The following is a 13,638-nucleotide window of genomic DNA, read 5'->3' as shown; positions in this document are numbered from 1 at the left end:
ATGTTTTAAACATACACCATGTGTCACAATCTCGAATACGTTTTGATTTATGGTTATTATTCACCTCCGTTTATTGACTACATAACATATTCCAACAAGCAAGTGGCCAAAAGCTGTAATTCGACTCGTCGTCTCATATTAGCCATTTGCCGGATGGTCGTCTCTCTCTCCATGACCACCATGGGCCCTAGTATGGTGATCTACCTTCAGTTGTTGGCGATCTATAGCCCGTATTTTATATTGTTTTGTCTTCTTTGATTGGAATATTTTAACTTTGGTCGCTAGTTTTATATTTATATCTGTGATTCTAGAGGTCTTTTAACTGTCCATCGTCGACAGGTTTTAATCTTCAAAATGTTTCCACTTTTTATTGTATGGATTGTTTTCGTCACGATATGGCTGAGATATTGCCGATGTGACGTTAAATAGTAACTCACTCACTCACTCACTCTCCATGACCACTGAAAACAGTTTTGATTTCGGTGGTTAGCCTGAATAAACAACAGACGACATTCCTTCCAGACTACAGAAGAAATGATGCAGGATTCCACATTGTGATTAGTGTAAAATAGTGATGTTTACCTGTTTTTTTAAAGGTGACGGTATCCTGCCCGTCCACCCCTGGCTCCCACGACAATCACTTTGAAATGTAAAATGTTTACCTGAAAAAACATAGAAATATATGCTCTGCAAAAACAAGAAACGCAAAAGTGACTTTTAAATAAATACTTTACAATAAGTGTCAACAGATCATAATACATTGTATACATTTGCCACAAATCAATCTCTACCGAGGATCATCACGACACAATCGAATGTCAAGGTGATGGTCATAAGTTCTCAGTATTTGTATGGCCCCCATCAGATTACGAGTTGGGGCCTGGGGAATGTTCACCCACTCTTCCTGCAGTGTTGCCGCCAACTGGTAGAGGTTCTGTGGCTGTTGCTGACGTGATCGAAGACGTTGATCAAGAGCATAAAGTTTAATGGAGCCTAGGTCTGGAGACCTTGGGGCAATGGCAGTATTAAGATGTTGTGGTTCATTAAAAAGGTCGTTCTGTCTTACCGTTAGAGGTTGAGTTTAGTCGTGTTGAAAACGGCGCCTCGAACTGGTCGTACCGGACGCGCTGAGGGTTCCTCTTTGTCTGTGTTGAAATCCATTGCAATCCTGGTGTTTGTATATATTGCTATAACTATAGAGATAAAAATGGTGGCAACAAGTATGATTGTGTCCTACACGTGATGGACTGGATCTGAGTAGGTCACGTTTTTATCATGGGAGGTCTGCGTCTGATGATTGAATGTCAGCAAAACTACATCAGATATTTATAATTGTTCTACTTACTTTTCTACCTTTTCTCAGAGTATATGTTTGTCATGAATGTCTCATACTTGGAAGAGCGAGTGTGGTTCAGGGACTACACATGTTACACTTTAAGTAGAGCAATTCAGTAACGACTGATACCATTACAGTATTAATTATGGAAATCAATGTGACATATTGACAGTTTTTTTACCATGGAGGTGTGTCTAATATGAATTCATAGCTTATATATGTGGGACGGTGTTTCTAGAGATCCAGCTTCAGCTTCGTCAGTTGCAAACATATTCGGGGTATTATTGTTAGGACGTTAGTGGTTATTGACCAAATAATATAATGACTCTCCACCACTAATACTGTACAGAGGACGTATAGGAAGTAGACATGATTAGATCCTCGGTTATGGATGGGGTGTTTAATGGGTGACTGGCATTTTAATAAAAATCTGCTAATGCTTTCACTTATGATAAGACACAAGTTCATGTACATGAATGCAAAAATTGTGTCAATAAAATTTTGTGGGGGCAATTTATTTCATGTTTTTGCATGTTGCATGCATGTAAGTTTGGAGATTTTTTTATCTGACAAATGGCATCTTAACATGCAACTATCACCATACAACACAGTGCATTGACAAGTGAGTGTCAGTTTTTCTGTTTCGTTTACGAGTCAAAAAGAGTCATTAGGATGTGCTCAAAACTACATGCTGAGATAGAATGTGTCTGTATATTTCAGGACTCAAAACTTCAACCTGAGTTGAAATGTATTTGAGGGTTACTGTTCAAACCTCAAAATATTCTAGGTTTTCATTATGAATACGCTTAGCCAGGTTTCAACTGACACTTATCACACTTAAAGTTACTTTAACATTGGATCCTAATGTCACCCCAATAATCCCAGGTAATAGTTCACGCTTCTTTGCTGTCATCCTTTTACATTTGACCGCTATTACATGTGAGTGAGTGAGTTAATAGTTAACGTCACATCGGCAATATTCCAGCCATATCGTGACGAGAACAATTTATAGATGTTAAAACCTGTCGTCAATGGTCAGTGATTGAATGAGAACTTTAACAAGATCCTTCACTGATTTTAACACTGAAATATGCCAGAAACACAAAGCATGGGAACACCATAAAATGTGATAGTCATGTATAACTTAATAGTGGCGTGGTCATTTATACTCTGAGGTAAATGCAACTTTTTTGAGTGCTGAATGAGCACTTTAAACGACATGTTGGAACATGTAGTGAAGCAAATGATTCAGTATTCGTTGAGTTAGAGTGGAATCAAACATTGTCAAAAACAGCGAAGAACAAGGGTGCTGAAACGCACCAGAACCATGTTTGATTCAAACTCCCAAACACAACAGCCCAGTGCATGTGGAAGACACTTCAGGCACTTGAAAGCATACTCAAAGGTATGAGTGACACACAAACAACAGATAGAATGTGTTATAGGGTTACAGCCGCGAATGACATGTTACTACATGGAACGACAAATGATATTAACAGTCCAAAGGAACAGCATCAAGACCTGACCGAACCAGCGATCCACACAAGTGCAGAGGCCACCCCGTGCACACCCTCACCATGACACATCAAGGATTAGAAGTGGACAGACTCATTTGTTGAGCGCTGCAACGGCATCAGGTATTGTTACCAGTAATTCACGTAGCTGGAAAGCAAACAGAGGGCGATGTCGTACTGGCAAGTCGGCGGGGAATTGAGCATCCCTTTTTTTAAAGCTGTTAATGTAGCCTTTGATTCGGCATTACAATGGTGCTGTCATTTGGTAATCTTGATGATGTTATCCTGGACCCAACGACAGTGGAGCTAGTACATTTCCGGGTATCAGGAGCCAGAATTACACATAGTTTTGTAAGCATTGCAGCTCTTTCGTAATTGATGTTGCTGCTGCTGTTGCGAATAAATAAGTTGATTTGTGTCTGACTGACTGACTGAGTTTGGTTTTACGCCGCTTTTAGCAATATTCCAGCAACATCACGGCGGGGGACACCAGAAATGGGCTTCACACATTGTGCCCATGTGGGGATTCGAACCCGGGTCTTCGGCGTGACTGAGCCAACGCTTTAACCATTAGGCTACCCCACCGCCCCTGATTTGTGTCTGATTTTTAGTTGTGTTAATGAATGATCTACTTGTTGCCTTACCAGTTTTCACGGAGATGATGACAGAATGTTTGTAGGAGAAAGGTTTTCGGGGTTTTATTCATTCAAATAGAAATAAATAAGGGATTGTTTCGTACAATACAGATACTCATATAAAACACAATCAAAGGCTGGATTACATCGATTTGAAAAGAGTTTATTAATATATAATGACAGTATTTCGCGCCGTTGATTTAGTGATGGCTCATCAGTCTCCACAGTATGCTATTAAAGGGAAAAGTTTGGAAAGCACCAAGGCAAAGCCTTAGGTCTTGAGGATGAATTGATCCCATGGATAAAGAGCTACACAGTTCAGGGTCTTGCCATTTTACATAAACATGACTCAGCACACCCATTGAATTGTAACCTATATCACTGTGATGTCATAGGACAATATATCTGTATTTTCTTCCTAATTTCATTTAGGAGGTGCTAAAATATTAGAACGAATTATATCGAGTAATGTCTGCTTGGAATACATTTATCCGTAAGGCTTGGTGGAATAGACAGATACACGTCGGAGACGTCTACAACCAAGGCCGAGGAGGTAACCGAGTTCCCATCATCCCGTTTACTTCCTGTTCTGGAGCTGGTACTCCATCCATGAGAGTACACCAGTTACGTTGTGTTTGACAGTAGGGTGTGTGATACTAATGTGGCAGATGTTCGTGGAGAAGTCTTTTCCAAGCGTCCTCCTCGGCTGCAGCATGAGGTACAGGATGACCTCCCATCAGCAGTTTCAAGTCTGTTTAGGGAAACACGTACTGGGTGAATTAGGGTACTGAGGTCCGTGTAAAGAATTTGTCAACACAATTAGCTGAAATAATGTTTTCGTCTTGGTATACTCATCCTAAATCTTTCATACTGTTTGAAAGACATACCGTCATGAAACGTACACGTATATCATTGAAGAAGTTATCAATAAAGTTTCATGTCGTCATCTTAAGTGTACACCCAACTGTACAACGTTGCCTTTTTCGCCATGTACTGCGAATGCATTTTCGAAGATATGCCTGCACAAAACGCTGTTGCGGCGGTCACTTAGGCAACCTTTTTATAACATCGCTCATTGATGCTTCTGTGTTTTCTGCATATTAATCGTATATTAACGGCAGCGTATTAATAACTAAACTTCAGTCTCTCATTATTAGAGACGTTACATACGGAATATGGTTATATGCCTGAAGGTTTGATGTAGAGTGACGATAATCGCTGAAACTCTCTTTTCTCCAGATTTGGTGTTTAATGCTGCACTTAGTGTTAATAAAGCTATATTACAACGGTCTATAAATACCCGAGTCTGGACCAGACTATCCATTGACTGACATCAGCATAATCGATCTATTCAACTGGGATACGATGACATGCATCAGCACTGTCAGTATGCCCGATCATCCAATCACTAACACTGGTTCCTGAAGACCAATTCTAACCTCTGTGTTCACCTTTACATCGTGTTTGCCTGATTACTCACCAAACAACGGGTGGTACAGTGTTCTGTACATAGGCATGTATGGAGGTTCGATGCGATGACCTGCTCCAGGATAGGAGAGAAATTCAATGTTCTTTTTGTTCTCTTCAGGACAGGTCTCAATGAAACGTTTAGCTTCATCAGCTCGCCACACGGCATCGTCTTCACCATGGATGTATAAGATGTGGGCGTTATTCTTCCAAGCCTGAAGGGGAAAAGTTAGATTTCATTGTGAAGTTACTCTGCTAAAAGTTACTGTAAACCATTCATGCCAATACTGTGACATTACATTTCGGCAACCATTTAGTTTTTCTCGAAGTATAATACCGAGACGGTTTTCTTGCGCTTGGTTTTCTGAAGCAAATGAGTGAATGAGTAAACGAGGATACGTAAATCCCACAAAGCTAAATTTAAACTTACCAGATTATTAAAACGTAGTATTTTTGTTCTTTTAAAGTTTGGCTAAATATTTCCTGCAATTGACAGTGGCTGAAGGGATGGTCTACCTTCAGTTGTTGGCGATCTACAGCCTGTTTTTATATTGTATCGTCCTCTATAATATTTTAGATTTAATTACTAGTTTTAAATATATATCTGTGATAGTCTAGTTGGTTTTACTGTCATTTGTCGACAGATATTTTAAATTGATTACCTTGTTTTCATCGCCATATGGCTGTAGTATTGCTGATGCGATGTAAAATCTTAACTCACTCACTCAATATTTCATTTCGCATCGGCAATCTTTCAGCCAAATCGTGATGAGAACAATGTATACATTGAATATCAATAAATATAGACCATAAAAACTATCATCAAAGGGCAGTACAACTAACAGACTATCACATTTGGTTAAAATGATATCATAAAGTATATCTCCATAGCAAACAATACAATAAAACGGGCTATAGATCGCCAGCAACTGAAGACATCACCATACCAGGAACCTGAACTGTAAAGAGGAACTTCACGTCCTGCACATAAAAGGCACAAAATCGTTCTCCACTGGTGCCATTCAATAACATAACATATCCTTTTGTCTCCAAATCAGCATGCTTTGATAGCCTACTTATAGGGGACGTAATAACCAGAGAATATGGACACGTAAAAACAAACTCACCGGAATGACTTCAGCGCCATAGCAGGCACCGCCTCTTGCAGTGACACCTTCATCGGTGTAGTTCATTTTACTTAAGTCCCACCTAACGAAAAAGACATTGCAGTATTATATAGTCATTTTTTATCCGTTGATTATTCATAATAACTGTTACCGTTGTGTTCAAACCTATTTTCTGTGGGAGCATCGATGGTCAAGTCGTCTGATGCACATCTGTGCAGAATAAGACTGAGTGAGCAACGTTCTCACCGGAATGACTTCAGCACCATAGTGGGCACCGTCTCTGGCAATAAAACCTTCATCGGTGTAGTTCAGTTTACTGAAGTTCCAACTGGAAACAACAACAAGAACGTTGCAGTATTATATATCCAACTTTAAACTACAGCTGTTACTGACGTAGTGCAAGAGACAAAACACTCACCCCGTCCCTTTCCAAAACACCTGTCCCGACTTCTTAAGATCATCAAGTGTGTAAAACGGGAGGCCACAGATATTCGCCAGAGCCTTCACCTCAATTGCGAAATCAAAATTTACCTTCAGGTTTACATATACTGAACAATACGGCGTTAAACAACACACGGACTGAATGCTGTTTGAATATTCTGGAAGAAAGGGAGGACGTATGAAGTTGAACAGCTGAACCAGTCACAACATCATGGTGAAGTTTTGAAAATGTTATATTATCACTGTTATAATGTTTGCTGTGTTTTAGCGATGAGGAATGTGTCCCCTTAACTATGAGGTGTATGCACACCAATATTTATTGACAGTTTGGTCAATTTTGAGACATTTATAAACAAAGTCAGTCTTTGTTAAGCCATGTTCACCTTATCTGTTGTCATGCCAAGCAAGTAGGCTATTTCGCCTCCCTTTTAGGATCCGACTACACCAATACCTCCACTCTGTACGCAGGGATGAGAAGCCAACCAATCAACAGCCCCCTGTAATTATGTATAAACAAATATTGCAGTTATGTATTTCAAATCGTTTCCCATTGTCCTAAACGAATTCCACACGTATTATTGAGTACGTGTTCTGCAGTTAGTGACAAAAGTATTTAAAATGTTAGTTTAACTTTTGCTTCAGAAACCGTAAAATGCATGACAAAATCAGTTGTCAGTTTTGTCGTCGGTGCTTCGGGATAGTGTGAACAGAACATAATTAACAGAAAAAGCTCTACTAGTAATTGCAGTAACAGAAACAACATTTGCGCATTCAACGGTGTATTTCCCTTGGAATTTGGGAAAACACATACTAACTAACATCCAAAACAGGAGTAAAGATTACTTTTTTATAGAACATACTTAGACTAAAAGTTCATGCTTCTGGAAGAGAATTACATGTAATAAGAGAATATGGTTTTTAGCCCCGCTGAACATTCTTACGTCACTGATACCCACATTATACCTTTACGTGGAACCTATGCCTGGTCTTTAGCGCGACAAGCGAGCGCTTTGACCAAAGTGCCTGAGTAATTTGATCATTCAAGTGAGTACGTTAGTTACGATTTATACTCACATACAGAATATGTCAACCATTTTGTGACAAGCGCAAGTCATACAGTGATAATGGATAGATTTTATAAAATACGTCGACAAAGGACAGTACGCTACTAGATTATCACAAATAGAAATTTAAAACTAGTATGTAACCCTAGGACTAAATCACTATTCAGGACAATACATTTTAGAATGTTCTGTAGATCACACACAACTGACGGCTGATCACCATACTTGGGACTGTGGGGACATGCAGTATATTTGCCACCCAAGCTGGATTTATATCATCCCGTCAGTCACCGGCGATAAATGACGAGTTGAGCTAAAATTTATAACGACAATAATGATACATTTAAAAGCACGGCATGCATAAAAATACGTCGAATGATGTGCAGCACCCATACCCTATAATAGGAACAATAATTTTCCATTACTTCAACCCGTCTCGAGGGTATAGGCACTAACACTGACAGTTAAATAAGAAACATCCATGTACAGCATATCTTCTGCACGAGTTCAATTTCCTTTAAAAACAATAGATGAGAATATTTTCAAGAAAGATCCTTCACAGATGATAATTTCTAATACTTTTCCCTTGTGATGGAAAAACCAATGAAGTCAAACAGAACATGCTCTGCCGCGATTCTCACATTACAAGGAACACAAAATAGAGGACTCTCACCTTTTATCATATCCAGAATGGCCAACACGACTTCGTCGTAATATGACCTCAAATCTGGGCTGACGACCCAAGTAGGTTCAAACGAGGGTTGGTTTACTTTCGTATACTTAATTTATATCTACGTGGGTGTCCCACTACTTGCACCTTATACAAATTGCAAATATACATCTTTTGACATTTTGAAATTTGATGCCATTAGACCTGGGTGCGAAGAATTCACTTGGGGTAGAGAAAATGTATATCGGGTATTAAAATTGTAAATCCATTACAATCACGTGTTACGAAAACCAGCTTTTGTAGCTGTTGTAAATGCGAATGAACTGCACATTGGACTGGTTTATTGACTGGAGAATATGCTTATTTGTGGTTGGAAAACTTACAAGAATGTAGTCAAGGTCAATGTCACCTATTGCAGTTGGGAGATCATCATATCTAAAGTAAGTGAGGGCAAAGCAAGCAAAGCCTCTAGACGCCAACAAGGCAGCACGGTATTCCACCAGTCCTCCAGCAGAACCAGACATATCAATCACTCCAGGAAAACGTCCTTCATCTGTAAACAGTGTCGTGTTTAAGGGAAATGATAAACTGTCACAAACCGTAATGATCAGTACGAGTCATTCGCTTGCATACATGCATTTATTGGTTATTACCTCTTTGACTAGGGTTGTATGGTACATTGGAGAGTGGCTTTGACAGATCTTGTAAATTGCCACTTGTCAATAACTGAACCCTACACATATCATGGAAATAAGGTGTATGATTTTGCAGGTGTAACAAAACAGATCTGTATGTACAGTGTAATGTTCATTCGAGAAAAAGGGCATAGGATGTTGCCATTAAAGTGTCATGGTGACCTCCCCAAACGACCTTCATTCTATCTCTGTTGTGGGTCCAAAGTATGGAGAATAAGCATATCTGGTACTCAATTGGAAACAAAGGTTAAATGATGTCGGTTGAACATTTTGATGGATATGTCAGTTTGTGGGTTTCAGCTATGTTTGAGTAATATGGATGCATACCAGGAGGCAAAAAGAGAGTTCCTCTCAGGGGACCCTCACGTACGACAATCCTTCGCACGGTAGGATGTTTGTACCAGCGTTTAAGTTCGCCTGTGACCATCTTCACTGTCGTGGTCAGTTGGAGGTCATCAAAGGGAATGTGGTCATCTATGACGGACACTGTGAAGTCCAGAGGCCTCATCACATCCGTCTTCATAATGCCTTTCTGCATGGACACCCCTGGAACTGGTTTCAGACTCCAGAATAGACCCATCTTTTCGACACCTAACAAGAAAAGGACGATGGAATGAATATAATTAATATGAATGTAAGTGATAAGTGCACTCCAACTGAGATACCAGGGCAGAGCTCAAACATGACTCCAAGCCATAAGTATTTCGGGCGTTTAAAGAAATGAATGCACTCATATGCTCAAGGAATTTCTTGTCAGACTAAAAGAAATGTTCACATTTACTCACCTGTATATGTCCCACCAAATGAAACATGTTGTGAAACATCAATGTGCCCCTTCTGGTCTGCTAGAAAATGAGCATTGGATCTGAACTCATTCTCTCCTTGCTTCAATAATGCCTGTACTGTGACTCTCTGTACTGGACGAAGACCAGTGACTGTGATGGAGATTATTTCGTCGACCAAAGCCATATTAGGGTTGATATTGAGGCAAATCCTTCTGCAATGAGTTCGCTCTATTCTATAGATACGTCTTGACAAAAGTAGGACCATTGAAATGGCTCGTATAGCATGTTCCCTTGTCTGTCCTTGGTAACCAATTGATATAAATAATAAAACTCTGGTGGGTATTTTTTATGTGTTTGTCAAGATCCACATGCAATAAAATCTCCCGTATTTTCTGACATGATTCGAACCAACAATTGCACAGTAACATCGCTGCAATCTAACCCACACAACCACCGTGGTGTCCACAAAATAGAAATCTTGCAACAGGTCTTTCATATCATGTACCGCTGTACTTTGTGTCTCCTTCTGACAAATGTAAATTAGCCCGCTCCGAATTGCCGAAAGCATGCTTTCACAAAATGGACAAATGTGAAATGTGTCATATCTGGGATTACACGTTGTTATGTAAGTACAGTATCTAGTATTGTGAGAAAGTGGTTCAAATCACATGTGGGTAACTTTCATCACTTGTGTTATCCTGTCCAGTGAATATTATAGCTTATGACTTTTAACTTACCTCAGGAAAGCCTTTTGTGTTGAAAGTGGCATCAGACACTGCTTGCTCATTTTGCAAACAAAGCCTTGGAGTCAAGAATGTGAAAAACAATGTAGATTGCATTGTATTTAAAAAAAAAGAATTCTTGATTATTTATGTTCCATGAATAATGTATTATTATCTGCAATAGCTGTTACTCCAGAATCTGTCAGCACCATGTGTCGTCTACTTTATGAATTGACAAAGTACTACAGATTATGGTACATTTTGCTTAAAGAGAGGTGTACCACTTTGCCATGATCTACCTGTACCTGTACAAGAAGATAATATCGTACTGTACATGTTTGACAATGATAATGAGCAAACATTTGAGAATTGCAAAGTTTGATCTCATCTTCAAAGAATAGTCCTTCATAATTTTACAGGCAAAGGTCAAGTGATCGGACTACCATCAATATGATTTTGACGATTTCTAATTACCGACTCTATTTATACGGTATGACCTCAATCACTCACCTCATTTCGCCTACACCCTTATCAAAACAAATTTAGGGCTCACTGCACATCACGTAAATGCTGTTATACCTTTAGAAAAGTAGACTCTTCCACTAATGAGATATACTTCCACTAATGAAAATAAACTCTTGCTTTGATGATTTATACTTTAATAGGTCATATATTCAACAAGTGTAAATACTAATATCATCACCATGGTCAGTCACATACGTCAATCACATCCATCATCATCAGAGGTGATAATTCAGTCACAGAACAATTGATGTAATTTCACTAAGCGCCCAACAACATCTAGAAACTGCATCACAGGTTTTCGTTCAGTTGCAAGTAAAGAGTTAGTCTCTCAGTTCGGGCATCTCTGTCCTTCCCAATTCGTGCACGGTATTTCACAGCACCACACAGACCTGTCTGTAATCTAAACCGTTTATCTGCTGTCTGAATCTTCTTGATTTCTTTTATGAACTGGCAAATGTTTAGATGTGACCGGGGTATTCTCTTCTTTAGTCGATTGTGAAACCCCTCCATGTGGTTGTTTGAGCGAGGCCTGCTGCTGGTTCCAGATATTACAGGAAATCTTGCGTCTGTATCGGTATCCAGCAAGAAGCATTTGTTGACCGCCTCTCTGTGAAGTAACGAACTCAGCTCTCTGAAGATTTGCCATTTTGACGCCGAGTGTGAAACAGAGGTTTAAATACGACATTGCAAAAGAGAATAAGATGAGATGAGCAGGTCTTGTTAACACAGACAAACAGCTTAGGTGATCAAAGTATCCCAATTAATATGGTGAGTTCGTTTATACGATGAAAACATGTATGTTTGATCAAATGATACTAATGTAAGTAGATGAGTAAGTCATGTCACACAGACAATGTACAAGATCTATTTGTTTAATGTTAACAGCCAGTTGGGTAATACCCATTATTATGATAGGTGTGGTAAAACTGCCCATTATAATTATTGTAGGCGATATGAGGGCAAGCCATTCATACAGCGGTGAACAATTTCAAACGTGTGAAAGACGACATTAATTTGCTTTAGTCATTATGTGATGATCTTATGTCAGAATCTTATTGTCAGAATCTCAAAAACAATTGAAATCGCCGATAAAGTGTTATTTACATTTAGAATTCATCTCAAGACGTGAATTCAGATCGCAGCTCCTTAATGTGTTCATCTCTCATCCCTAGAAATGAAATTTTATGTACATGTATTAACACATTAAACATGCACTAATATCGATTGATACTTCAACTAAATATTTTAATTTGTTGGAAAAATTACTTAGTCATGAATCAATGTATATCTGTTTGTTAAAAGTCGTTAGTGTAAACACACTTTTCTATGCCAATATTTATTTCAGACATGTTTTATGTCACACAAGTCATCATAAAGGGTCGGGCTATTTGAATTCTGAGAGAGATATAATTAACGAAAACATTTATGTAACATTGGTGGGGTATACTCTCAATTCAAACTGAACATCGTCATCAGTTTGACATTTAATCAGGGTATTGTTCTTCTGCTTTCCTCTTAAAATACATGTTATGCTTATCAGTGTCGAATTTCTTCTCGCCACGATATGGCTTACATATTGACGGCAAGTAAGTATTAACTCACTTAACTTCTCCTACCTCTGCTTCGCTCTTGTTGTTTTGTGCATTTCACTGATTAAGAAATAACAATTTCATGTCGCCAATTAATATTGGAATTTGTATAGGTAATAAAGGACACACAACGTGATACAATGGTATGATTTATACAGATATTGTAAATATTATGGTTGGCAATTTCCATAATGAGACATCTGAAGCAAACGAGTGCCAGGGCCTTCACCTTTACTACAAGAAACAGGTTTGGAGCGCTTACACTTTCAGTCCCAAACATCAGATATATATACAGGAGATCTGGCTGGAAAATGTCCCTGTCTGAGCACGAGATTGAACCGGGGCTCTTTCAGGTCATTGTATGTGTCACATTTTATGTTAGATATGTTTAAATAATGTTTCGGTCCAATTTTGTATTAATGATAACATGGTTTCTTAATCCTAACTGAAATGGACAAAACATCTAAAAAGAGAAGCACCTAACAAACATTGAATGGCTCACCAAATGTTACATTCTTGGTCTACATCTGAGATCATCTGACTGAGTGAAAGACTTTCTTAACACGTTACTCAAACCCTATCATTTGATACATTTTAGCCTGAAACGCATCTCAGTGCGTATCCTGCTGAAATGAAAAAGGTCTTAGTCTTTGGTAAATGAACATGTATTTATTTCATTTCATGTTTCGAACGTGTGTTTAGTTCCTTCCATATGCATCTGGGGGTCAAAAGGGACCTGTATCATGTCCTATCTAGGACGCTAGTTAAATACGTCCATCAGATATTGCACCCGGTTTCGGCAATTCGGTATCCATCTATAGATCCATCTGTGTAAGTCAGTGGTCCCGTATCTGTCCTGCTTACTTCCAAACTGAACTGGACATTTTCTAGAAGTGCATGGTACACATGCATTCAAGGTGTTAGTGGAGGGCAGCGAGAAGTCTATTCCAGGTAGGTCTACTCTACTTTATGGTCTTTAGGATGTGCTGAATATGAGATTTATGTTAACCTGGTGGGCTTCAGCTTGTCCACCCATTAGCAGCATTAGGGCTGATGACGAAACCACTC

Source organism: Haliotis rubra, unplaced genomic scaffold (assembly GCF_003918875.1).
Source record: "Haliotis rubra isolate DU_JTF1 unplaced genomic scaffold, ASM391887v1 Scf1372, whole genome shotgun sequence".
NCBI lineage: Eukaryota > Metazoa > Mollusca > Gastropoda > Lepetellida > Haliotidae > Haliotis > Haliotis rubra.
Note: the sequence above shows the minus strand (reverse complement) of the source record.